This window comes from Clytia hemisphaerica, unplaced genomic scaffold, assembly GCF_902728285.1.
Source record: "Clytia hemisphaerica strain Z4C2 unplaced genomic scaffold, Clytia hemisphaerica genome assembly, whole genome shotgun sequence".
Classification (NCBI taxonomy): Eukaryota; Metazoa; Cnidaria; class Hydrozoa; order Leptothecata; family Clytiidae; genus Clytia; species Clytia hemisphaerica.
The window spans coordinates 375,641-388,458 of NW_027103740.1; positions in this window are offsets into that span (position 1 = coordinate 375,641).

Sequence of the window (12,818 nt, forward strand, 5' to 3'; positions counted from 1 at the left end):
ATCAGTTCTTTTCAAAGAAAACATGAAAATACTTATTTTTCTTATAAGCACAAACTTTATCAGAAAATTATCCATAATTTTTCAACCCCTGAGTTTTAACTTTCAGTGATTGGTTCTTTGGAAGCAAACATAAAATGACGCCTATAATGGAAATATTTATTTTTCTTATAAGCATTACCTTTATAAGAAAATTATTTTTAACTTTTCAACCATTGAGTTTTAGCTTTCGGTTATTGAATCTTTTAAATAATCATGGAATTGTGCTCATAATGGAAATATTTATTTTTCTTATAGGCATCAGCTTTTCAACCACTAATGATAAGCCCTGTTTTATTTATTGCATTCTATTAATGGTGAAGGTGATGGAAGTCTAAGCATAAATAGGTGTCAGGTATGGAAGTTAGCTCTAATTACCTTTTTATGTTGGGTATCCAATGTTGTAAGTTTTCTACATTGCGATAGACATCAAAAACTATTCCAAACAGCAAAATTAACCTCTAATAAACAGGAAAATAAAAAAATAATCAACTAAGATCAATTTCTTTGCACATACGTGTACGGTTTTTCAAAACATTGCATATAAATGTTGATTCTGAAGCCAAGGGATGGTCAGATAAAAAAACTTTTGGGAGAAAATATTTCTCTGTTGAGTAATTTTACGAGCTTTACGTCCATTCGCTTAAGTTTCTAAGTTCAAAACAATAAAGTTGTTGTTTCATAAAAGGATTTAAAGCTAGAAAGTATGGAATACCATTAATGTAGACTTAAAGAAAATAGAGCTTCTAAATGTTCATTAAGCTGAAAGGAAAAGCATTTTGATGACTAATTAACATTATCATAATCAATAGACTTTATTGATTAGAAACGACTTCAAAAGTTGATGCGAGGGAAAATAGTAATAACAATTAAGCACTTTTTCAATGCAATTATTACTCATTAAAATTAGCAATACCTTCAGGTTATTAGAAAAAGACCCTTTTAAAGCTAATTTTAATCCTTTCATTATACGTCTCCCGTGGTTACATAACATAACATAAATATGTAAACCTGCTATAGAAAGCCTTATGGTGGAAATCTACACGCTTTTTATAAGAATATACCATATAAGAACATAAGCCTTCGATGGCAAAACTATTAAGAACAAGTTAAAAACATCTTAAGGGTTTGTGACTCTAAAATATCTGACAAAAACACTCTTAAAATGGTGAAAATGAGAACATGTTAGGAACGTTTTGAGGCTTTTTTGCAGACTCTAAAACATCCGATTTCTTAGGAAAATTGACAAAAACACTCTTAAAATGGTGAAAATGAGAACATGTTAGGAACGTTTTGAGGCTTTTTTGCAGACTCTAAAACATCCGATTTCTTAAGAAAATTGACAAAAACACTCTTAAAATGGTAAAAATAAGAACATGTTATAAGAACATTTTTAGGCTTTGAAAATCAAAAAGTTAAGAGTATCCGAGGGCTTCCAAAATTTTGGTTGTTCTTATAAGAAACGTGTATTCAAATACCCCTGTGTCACAGACCAGCTGGGAGCCCATCCCCACTGGAAGCCTATCCCCACTTGAAGCTCATCCCCACTGGAAACCCATCCCCACTGGAAGCCCATCCCCACTGGAAGCCCATCCCCACTGGAAGCCCATCCTCACTGGAAGCCCAACCCCACTGGAAGCCCATCCCCACTGGAAGCCCATCCCCACTGGAAGCCCATCCCCACTGGAAAGATTAAGAAAATCTCGTCCCCGGTGTATGGAAAATACCTCAGAATTTGAGCCCCACTAGGAAATTGACTTTTATTTCATCCCCTTTCGAAAATCAAAGTTTAAAAGTTACACTCCAAAACCTTCCCCCAGATTTATTTAACTTGAAACAATGAGCATTTCTTTCCCCATTGGAATTTCAATAGCAATTTATATACCCAAAAAAGTTCCACCGGGGTTGTGAGACAGGGGTGTATTCGAATACATATCACAAACGTTCACTAAAAGTAATCTGAATAAAGACGTAAATTATGTTTTTCCTGTTTGTGTAGACTACCTCCTACCACTAAGCTTACTCATGAAATTAATTGAAAATGAAAATTACTCATTCTCATGGAATTATTATAGACACTAAATCCACTGGATTAACAACTGACTGATTTTTAATTTTAATTACTTAGTAAATGAAGGTAATAAAGATAGATGGAGAGTCAATGCCTTTTGTTCTATTCTGATTTATCATCGGAAGCAAACAGCTGTTTGGTTGCTTTTGGAATAAGATGATTAATTTTGGGTATACTCGTGGGAATATTAAAGATGAATGAAAAGACATTACATTTTTAACAAGTATATTGAAATATAATAGCCTTGTCATGAAAAATTGAAAAAAATAATAAGCACAATACTGTAAACTTCTAGGGGAAGGTGCCCATAAAGCCATCGATAGATTTGAAAAAGAATTACGTGTTACGATTAGGAACCTTGTATCGATCTCGTATCAATCATTTTGTCAGAGTATGAAAACCGCTGCCCACTTAGACGTTAAGATTTTAAGATAAGAAACTTCAGACTTTTTCGTAATAATATTTTTTGTTCACTGGAAGGTATTCTTTCCAAAAATTTTTATTTTTCGATGACGTCATCGTTTTATGACGTCATTTTGCCTTATTACGCGCGCAGCGCGTCTCCTTTGGTATAATGTGCGCGCGGTCGACTAAGTTCCTATATATCACTCAACCACTTTCAAAATTCAAACTTCGTGTATGACTACATGACATCAATTTTCGTATCAATTTTTAAATCCTCAGATCACTCCGATCGCAAGTGAAGGATCCTCAGTGCTTTATATTTTAAATAATGAGATTGCTCCAAAACGAAAATCTTCCAACCCCCGATCGTTTATTGATTTGTAAAAATATTTTCAGAGGGAGGGAAGGCTCCTTATTTTGCTCTATAAAGCCTGATTTTAGCTTATTTTTGGCTTTTTAGAATTAAAATTAGCCAATTAGCCCTCCCCCCCTACTAAGAACCTAATAAGAGTAAGATACAGTTTGTTTGTTGGTTCTCGGTTTTAACCATAGACATTACTGTGGTTTAATTGTGAAGACAAAATTTCAAGGTAAAGAGTTTCATATTCAAGTTAAAATCTTCATACAGTACTCAACAACAACAGACAGGCCTGTTTGAGAAAAATGAAATCAAAAACAGTCGAAAAGATGACTTTCGGAGTAGGGAGTGTCAAAGACAAAGGGAAAGGGGGAAAACGCAACAAAAATATTTTCAGATGAATTTTTAATTTTGAGTTCTTCCATAAAATACATTAAAATCAAATCTGATGAACTAAGAAATTTATAAAATTACTTGACATGATCCAAATATTTTCAGCTTTTGGTATTGTCCGTGTGAAGCCAAACAGTTTTTCATCACTGACTGCATACAAAAAATTTGAGATTCTTGAATGTTTATTGCCAATAAGCGAGATTTCTGATAACATAATAAGGGAAATGTAACTGAATGTAATGTCTTGTATTTAAAAACCATATGACGAGCGATATTCATAAAAGTTCTCTCCCAATTCTCTCGTTTACGACAAAGGTACGTCCTTGACTTTTTAAGCATCTCAACAATTACATCTCAATTATTACGGCTTGACGATAATCAAGAAATTATTCACATTGTTTTACTGTTTCAAAAATGTTGTCTTTTTTAACCATTATTACAACCAACGCGTACGTTTCAATCATAGAAATCCTTTTCTCTGCTTTTCTTTTCCATGCATGCATATCGAGACAAAAACATAGAAAAAGATTCAGTGCTTTCAATCTGATTAATCCAATGATGAAGGGTGGTTTCTTCTCTATCGAAATAATACTGTACATCGTCTCCATTTTCAATTATCAATCTAGAAACTTTCAAATACATCTCTGACTGTCTGAAAAATCTGCAACACCCCTCACTGCGAAACAAAACTTCTGTGATCGAAAAATGCTTCGTCATAGTCAAAGATGCAAACACTAGAAATCGAATATTTTCGTTCGAATCTATAACGTTCGAATTAGATTTTCGAATAAAAACATTCGAAACTACACAGAAAGGCGGAAGTAAAAAGGGCGCTATCAGTATGTAAAGCATAAAAAAGCTGGTAATACGCAGGGAACGAGGTTGATAAAAGGGGTGCTCCACTCTCTCGATCAGCGAGAGGTTCGAAAAATTGACTCTTCGTTCGTGGGACTCCCTTTTGAAAAAAAGTGACCCTGAATGGGACTGAAATGTGTTTTTGCGGCATTTACTTGGGACTCGTGAAGGTGAAAAAAGGTACCCCCGCCCCCCTGTGTCCGTGCTTTTAGAATTTGGGTATTTTGGAATTTCTTTTTACATTCCCTTTGGCAAATGTGTTTTTCAGATATTTTGATCTTTATAGATCCTGAGGCTGTTGTAAAATGCTCGGCCGGGGATAAAAACCAGGTAAATAAAAGTTTTTTCAACTGGGAAAAATGTCGTCGCCGCCTTAATTCTTATAATTTTCGTCACTTTCCCCCGACATATTTACCCAGAAAAGGCACTCTAGTTTTGCCTAACAGATTTCCCGCAAAAAGAACATCCAATTAAAAAGCTGTTGTTTTCACCTTTCACTGGTGCTTCTCAAGACTCTCTCTAAATATTTGTGAGGTTAACTAGCAAATTGGCATAATCACGAAAACGGGCGAAAAATGTAACAGGCTAGTGAGTTTCAACCGATAAAATAACGTATTTTCACTAGCCTTAAATTTTTTGCCGATCGTCGTGATTATCCTGGATATTACCTCAGTATTATTTGCAACGCAAACAGAGTGGAGGAACGTACTTAAGCGTTCTGGATCGCGCGTAACCCCTTTCTCTAAACATTGATTTCCTTTATATCTCCTGATATATTCATTTTCAGATATAGGTTGTGACCTTTTTCTTTATCAGTATTTCATGCTCTTTCGCATGAAACAAAAATTTCTCAATTTTGACGACCTTTTATTTTGGTTGCCATAGTAACTAATGACGTCAGTTTCCATGGCAACCGGTGGTCACACCCGGCCCCACCTCTCAAATTTTGATCTTCTACATTCAAGGAACAATATTTAATCATAAAATCCCTTTGCACAAGCTGCTGCACACGGGAAGCTTTTTCGCGACATAGTGGCCCCTACTAATTCATATAAAGTTATGAATTGATGTTTTTGCTTCCAATAATGGTACATCAAAGAAAAGCCGCTTTTAATAGATTCATAAAAGATTTCAACGACCATTTAGGTCATTACCGAGACGTTTTCTCTCCATCTGTATCTTTATTACCTTCATGCTAAGTATAAGTCGTTATGACGTTTTAAATTGCGAGAAAGATGCAAAAAGATGCTATGTATAAGAAATTGAATATTGACACCAGAAATGTTTAAACTTCAACCTCAAAAGATCCACCGTGTCACCAAAAGGTTTTGTACTCCCTATACTACCAGCAGCGGTTTCGTAGAGATCTGAGATTCAGACTACAAAACTTCCCAATGTACGCCTTTCTTCAGATTTCGTCTCAGATATTAAAAGATCGGTCATCACCTGCACACCATCACCACCCCGCCCTCCGGCCCCTGGGTGGTAACAATAATGCATTCCCGGACAAAAGGTTGTAGACTTTTTAAAAATACATGAAAAATTTCAAAATAAGCTCTGAAAACCCATTTTTACCAGGGCCAATGTTGTTTTTATTGGATTTGGGTGGTAACAATTATCGGTCGTTTAGCTCTATCACTTTTCCAATAATTGCCACCGCAGGAAGCCTAAAGCTTCCGAGGATGGCATTCATAGCTTCGCGCATAAGGAAGTTGGGCAAACATCTCATAATTTTGCGCGCGTTTTTCAGTATTTTAGTTCCGGTTAAATGGTGTACCGGTAACATTCTTAGCTTGACTGTATTTCTATTGTTTTATCATCATTAAAAACACTTTTCCGGATTTGTTTTGATCTGATTACCCATTTTCAAAGCTCTATATGTCTTTTTTTATTACCTCAGGGAGTTGAATTAAGGGAAATTCCTTTTTTGTTGGAAAATTCCCTATTTAAACCACAAGTAGTTATTAACCGCTCTGAGCAACGCAAATTAGAAATTTTTATCCGTTTAAAAACTTGTCGTTTGACTATTACAGTAAAATGGCAGTTTAGTACAGTAGCGTTTAGTATGATATAAACAAACCATTATATACCATTATTTTGGTAATAAATGACAGAAAAACAGTAAATAACTTTATCTTATCTCTATAAGAAGATATCTATGAGATGGACACAAGTTGCTAATATTTGTAGACTAAATTTTGCTTCAGATGAGATGCCATTCTAACAGAAGTAACGGCTATCAGTAACATTTCTTTCCAAATTCAACAACTTATCTGATCGTTCTTCTGCGGTGGCACTTTAATGAAAATTATGGCTAGTTATAAAACAAAACGTCAAAATGAAGTCCCTCTACCGTCCTGAACATCTAAATCGTGTTTAAAAATGAACATTGAAACGGACCTAGATGAATGATCACGCCAAGATGAAGCGTTAATTGCTTTTCGCCATAACACAAATAAATTTCACATTAATTTTGTTCAATTTCACGCCCTCACTCCATCACGCCAACCGTTGGAAGGGGCTCTTTTATGCGAATGGAATGAAATATTCTATTTTTTTCTCTGCTCAAACATTCGTTTGGCAATAATTGTGTTTGAAGGATGGACAATCAAACTTTAATCTATCATTTTGTTTATTTCTTTAGGAGTCAAGACCTGCCCTACTTTGATGCCATCTTAAAACCTAACAATGCATTGCAGCAGGTCATTAAAATATTACCAGGAGAACTGAATGGACCAGAATATATTCAAGGGGATAGAGATGGTAAGTGTTGCTGGCAAGGTTTATGGCTAATATCTTATCAAGAATAATTCAGAGGAAACTATCTGCCAAAACTTAAGGGGCTGACTAAAATATATTAACCCCTAACCAGATATTAATGAATTTGATAACAAGAAAGCCTAAGCCTGGGTAAGGCCCAGCAGTTTCGACAGTGTCAACATATTTTTCCGTTGCAGAGTCGCCATGCAACTCAATTTACAGGAGTGAATTTTTTCAATGTACAGGGTGTCCCTAATTAAAGTATCGAGTTTGAACATGCGATTGAGTAGAAAAGTTTGTGTGTGTTATCGCTAAAATATAAGAACGTTCTCCATCACACAGGCTTATTACAAAAGGTAGTTACAACGTATAAATTAATTGCAATGACAAAGAAAAAAGAGGGAGAGCTTAAAATACAATTTTGTGAACACGCATAAAACTTTCTACTCATAGTTGTGTTTCGACTCGATACTTTAATTAGGGACACCCTGTATAGACTTGAGTCGGGCGAGCAATAAAGATTTAATTACTGATTTTAATTACTACTTGAAGCACTTAACAGACAAAGTCGAAAAGTTCATAAAAAGAGTGCGCTGGAAAGTCTCTTTTTTTGAATTGGACGACGAAGTTGAACAAAAAGAACGTTATGGTTTCAAAACATTAATATGCCCACCAACCCATCCAGATTTAAAGAACTTTGAAAATGATTTGCTGGATTTGATCAAAAATATATCCTTCAAGCAGACACACAACGACTTCCAACGCAAATTACAAGACAATATCCGCACGATTAATGCTTCAAAAAACGCATTCATACCCGCTGATAAATCGCGTAACTTCTATGAACTCAGCAAAGCCGAATACGACAAACTCTACACGGAAAATGTTACAAAAACCTACAAAATCGACGAAAATTCTACCTATGAATCAATCAACACCGAGGCTAAAGATATAGCAAAGAACCTCGACGATAGAGTGGAATGTATGGCAAAGAAACCCGCTTTCATTACTTTAAAAGATCACAAAACGGACTTTGAGAACAACTCTAAATGCCGATTGATAAACCCTGCTAAGTCAGAAATAGGAAAAATAAGTAAAAAACTGTTAGAAAATATAAACAAATCCGTCAGAGAAGCGACTGGAGTCAACCAATGGCACAAATCCGAAGACACCATTGAATGGTTCATAAACATCGAATCGAAAAAGAATTGCTTCTTTGTCCAGTTCGATATTGAAGAATTTTACCCCTCTATAACTAAGGAACTTTTAACAAAATCACTCAACTTCGCTAAACGATACATCGATATCCCAGAGGAACACGAGCAGATCATACTCCATTCATCACTACTACAATCACTACTCTTCACAGATGACAAACCCTGGGTAAAGAAATCTGGCGACCCTGACTTTGACGTGACGATGGGTAGTTTCGATAACGCGGAGATATGCGAACTTGTTGGTTTATTTATTTTGAACACCCTTGGTGACAAATACGGTCGTTCGAAATCTGGTTTATACTGTGATGATGGTCTCAGTTGTTTTCTACGTTCGTTGGGTCTACCACCAGATAAAATCAGAAAGGACTTCATTGAACTCTTCAAACGTGAATTCGATTTAAAAATCACGATAGAATCGAACCTTCAAGTTGTATATTTCCTCGATATTACCTTTAACCTGAAAAATGGAACTTATAAACTATATTCCAAACCGAACAACGATATAATGAACATTAACACAAACTCTAATCGCCCACCAAATGTAAAAAAATACATACCGTCTATGATCTCGAATCGAATTTCAAAAATTTCATCCAGTGAAAAATCTTCAAAAAAGCAGCACCACAATATAACTGTTAAAGGACTCTCAAATGACTTCAAAAGTCATTAGTATATAATTAATAAAATCAATTATTTCATATACGCAACATTAATACATATTTCATTACGTCATCGTCCCTTGAGACTCTTTTCGCCCATAGTCACATTTTCTGTTTTGTCACTCTCACTTCAGTTACACGAGAGCTTTTAGAGAGATAAGACGTATGGTGTTGAGACATGTTTTTGAGTTTGACATTTTGACATCATTTTACTTTGAATTTCAATTCACATTCGAAGTACATTTTCATGGCAGTTTTCACACAGTGACTACACTTGGGCAATCTGGTAAGCATTTATTCTAGTTTTTATGAATTAAGAAAATTTACAAAAATATTTATTCAAAACTTAGATTTTCATTTACTTTCTTCTTTTCATTGGACTTTCATTCCACTCACGCACGTTCGTGCTCAGGCTCTCTGGCTCGTTTAGTCCTTTTCCTTTTCATTGGCCTTGCCTTGTTTTCATTTTGGCTCAGTTCAGTTCATTTTCTGGCCTTCATTTTCCATTTGCACGTTCGTGCCCTGGTTTCATGGTCTTCTCAGCTGTGCACTCGTTTCGCCCGCATTCTCATTCGCACGTTCGTGCTCAGGCTTCTTGGCGGTCACAGCTGTGGTTCTACCTTGTTCACGTTTCGTGCCTTTTTTGTTTGATTATTAGTCATTTTTTCATTAATTAGACATTTTTTTCACTAATTAGTCATTTTTCACTAATTAGCCATTTTCATTAATTAGTCATTTTTTCACTAATTAGTCATTTTCACTAATTAGCATCATCATTCCTAGTTTTCATTTATTTAGTCAAATTGTCAATTTTTCTAAATTATTTCTTTGTATTCATTTCAGTTTGAACACTTCACATCCATATCACAATAATCACGTCGTGTTACAAACATCCCTAGCGGTCCTGCCCTGCTACATTCAAACAGATACTCGAATCACAGACTCTCGATTCAATCAGAAACTCATTCAAACCAATCATGTCGCACCATTAACAATCTTCATGCTGTTACGATCCAAGAAACGTATCGATTACAAAATGTTCAGTGAGGACGGTACAAAGCATCTCAAACCTGATCTCACCGGAGCCACTGCAGGAGTCGTGGCTGATGAGCTTCAACATGTGATCAACTCAATCACCCTCATCCTGGAGGAAATCAAAGACTTCATCATTGAATCTGCTATTGACGGTTTAACACCACCAGAGGAGATCGATGACAACATTTCAAAAATTGGATAAATGAGATCAACTCTACGTCACCTCTTCATCAAAGTGCCGAATGACTCCATCGACAAAACGCTTTTCGAGTCCTACGACACAGCAATCTCTAGCATCCAAATGTACATCACTGATGCAAAGAAAACCAAACGTGATCAACGAGAATTCGTCGAGAATTCATCTAAAGAGGCAAAATCGAAATCAATCGAGTTTTCCATTAAAAATGTTGACCACTCCCTAAAATTAATCGAATCCCAACTCTCCATCGATTTCAATGAAGTAACAGACACTGTCGTCCAATCTGCAAGCAAAGATATTCCTGATATCACGAAGTCAATGGAGAAGATAGCAATCGAACTCAAGGTCCTTATCAGAGACACAACTGGGACAACTAAGGAGCCATCAGTCACAATGCTACAGCAGAAGTATTCACGTTTGATTACTTCTCTTCAAACCTTCTCAACCAACGTCAAAAAGCAGCTTGCCGACAGAGAGATCGATAAACTCTCGACATTCAAAGATTCGATCCTGAAAATCAAACTGCAGAAATTCAGTGGATTCGACTCAAAACTAGACATTTACTCATTCCAAACCGAGTTTGAAAAGCTCCACAAACGCCACACTCCAAGATGCTACATGCCAGACCTTCTTCGCAACAATTATTTAGAGGATCCAGCCCTGTCAATCGTGAAAGCTGAAACAAACATTGACGAAATCTGGAAACGTCTAAAGTCATCATTTGGTAACACAAACATTTTATTGAACAATAAACTGCAAGAGCTATCCAGTTTCGAAAATATCTGGAGGCTTAAAAATCCATCCAAAATTGCTGAAGCTCTTACTAAGATCATCTCGCTCATGAAAGACCTAATGTCATTATCAGAACAACACAACATTGAAGCCAAGCTCTACAACAGTGATGGAATCCAACGTCTCTACAAATTGATTGGTGACTCTAGAACTACTCGATGGTTCGAGTCTATTTGTGACCAAGATTTAGAGGGTAAAGAACTTTGGTTTCAACTGATAGAATTTTTAGAGAGAGACTTAAAAGTTCAACAGCAAAAGCAACTCTTGACATCGCTAGATACTGACAAGCCACCAAGAGGTCAGCATTCGCATCCAAGCATTCGAGATCCTTCAATTCCAATTCCAGACGATCAAACTCAGTGCGCCATTTGTGGTTCAAAGGATCATCCAACAACCATTGGACCAAAGGGAAACAAGCTGATCCAATACTTTGTCTGCAAGGAATTCGCAGATATGTCACCTTCTGAACGCTTTTCCATCCTAAAACGTAAACATTTGTGTCACCAATGTCTCTTCCCTGGTGCCCACGTCGACACTGGCAAGCATCAGGAAGGTAAATGTCAACGTCAATTCATATGCAGACACAAAGATCATGACAACTTCACCATCAAGAAACACGTGCTTGTCTGTGAAGAGCACAAGAGGGATCAAGAAAATGTCAACCAACTCGAGCGATTCAAGCAGAGGTGCATCAGCAAACGTAACAACATGCCAGAGTTCTCCAAAAACATCTCCAACTTCATTGCAATTTCATCATTCCAAACCAGATCACCAAAGGACTCTGTGGACGAATCAGCCATCTTCCAGTTTCAAGAAGTCACCATCAACCATAAACCGTATCTGATTTTCTACGATTCTGGATGTGACGATTTCATCGTTCGTACGTCATCAGTCAAATTATTGGATGCCGAATTGCAGTGCCAAATTCCTATCAACTTGGTGGAGTCGGAGGTGTTACAACTCCAATACGAACAAACGTTTATTCAGTCAAGATCCCAACCCATGACGGATCTGATGCAACATTTGTTGGAATATCACTGGACAAAATCACCTCAACATTTCCAACCTACCATTTGAACGGCCAAGTCGAGCATGACGTCCACGAAGCCTACAAGAAAGTTGGAGGTGATCCATCGCAACTTCCAAAGCTACCACCTACCATTGGAGGAGACGTCGATTTAATGATTGGAATCAGATACCTCCGTTATTTCCCAAAGTTCGTGTTCCAGATGCCTTCAGGATTAACAATTTACCAATCCATATTTCGCAGCTCATGTGGCAGTCGTGGAGTTATTGGTGGTCCTCATCAATTGTTCACCATGATCAACAATGAATTCCACAGGACTGGTAAGAGTGATTTATTTCTAAACAATTCAGACTTTATCAAACTGGTTACCAACTCAACCCAGACGTTCCACTTCTGTGCACAACTCGCACCTACCAAGTCTCCAACAACTCGTATCCTGGCCAACAATCAACGTTCGACATTGCTGAAAGTGCCGGCAGTGAAGTTACCTATCGTTGCACCAAATGTCGTTCTTGTGTCGATTGTAAGTCCAATGGATCAATAGAGGCAACAAGCATTCGTGAAGAGGTCGAACAAGAACTCATCAATAAATCAATCATCGTAAAATCCGACGAGCAAGTGACGATCGCAACACTACCATTCATCCAAGATCCCATCACTCGTTTGGTGCCCAACCGTTCTAGGGCACTGAAAAGTCTACAATCAACAAGTTTCAAAGCTAATGTCATCCAGAGGACAAGTCAGATGTCTAGAATCCGAACGTAAGCTTCAAAGACTTGGACAGATGATTACGTCAATAATCTCCCAAAGGACCAGCAAGACAACTGTCATCAAACGCTATCCAAAACTACATTCCATGGCGGGCTATATGAAAACTCAGCTCGCTAACAACGCCATGCAGAATTGTGTTCGATGCATCACAGCCAACAAATAGTGGATATAGCTTAAAACTCAATCCTCGCCAAAGGAACCAACGGAATTGAACAAATTGGTGGAAATCCTCATCAGGTG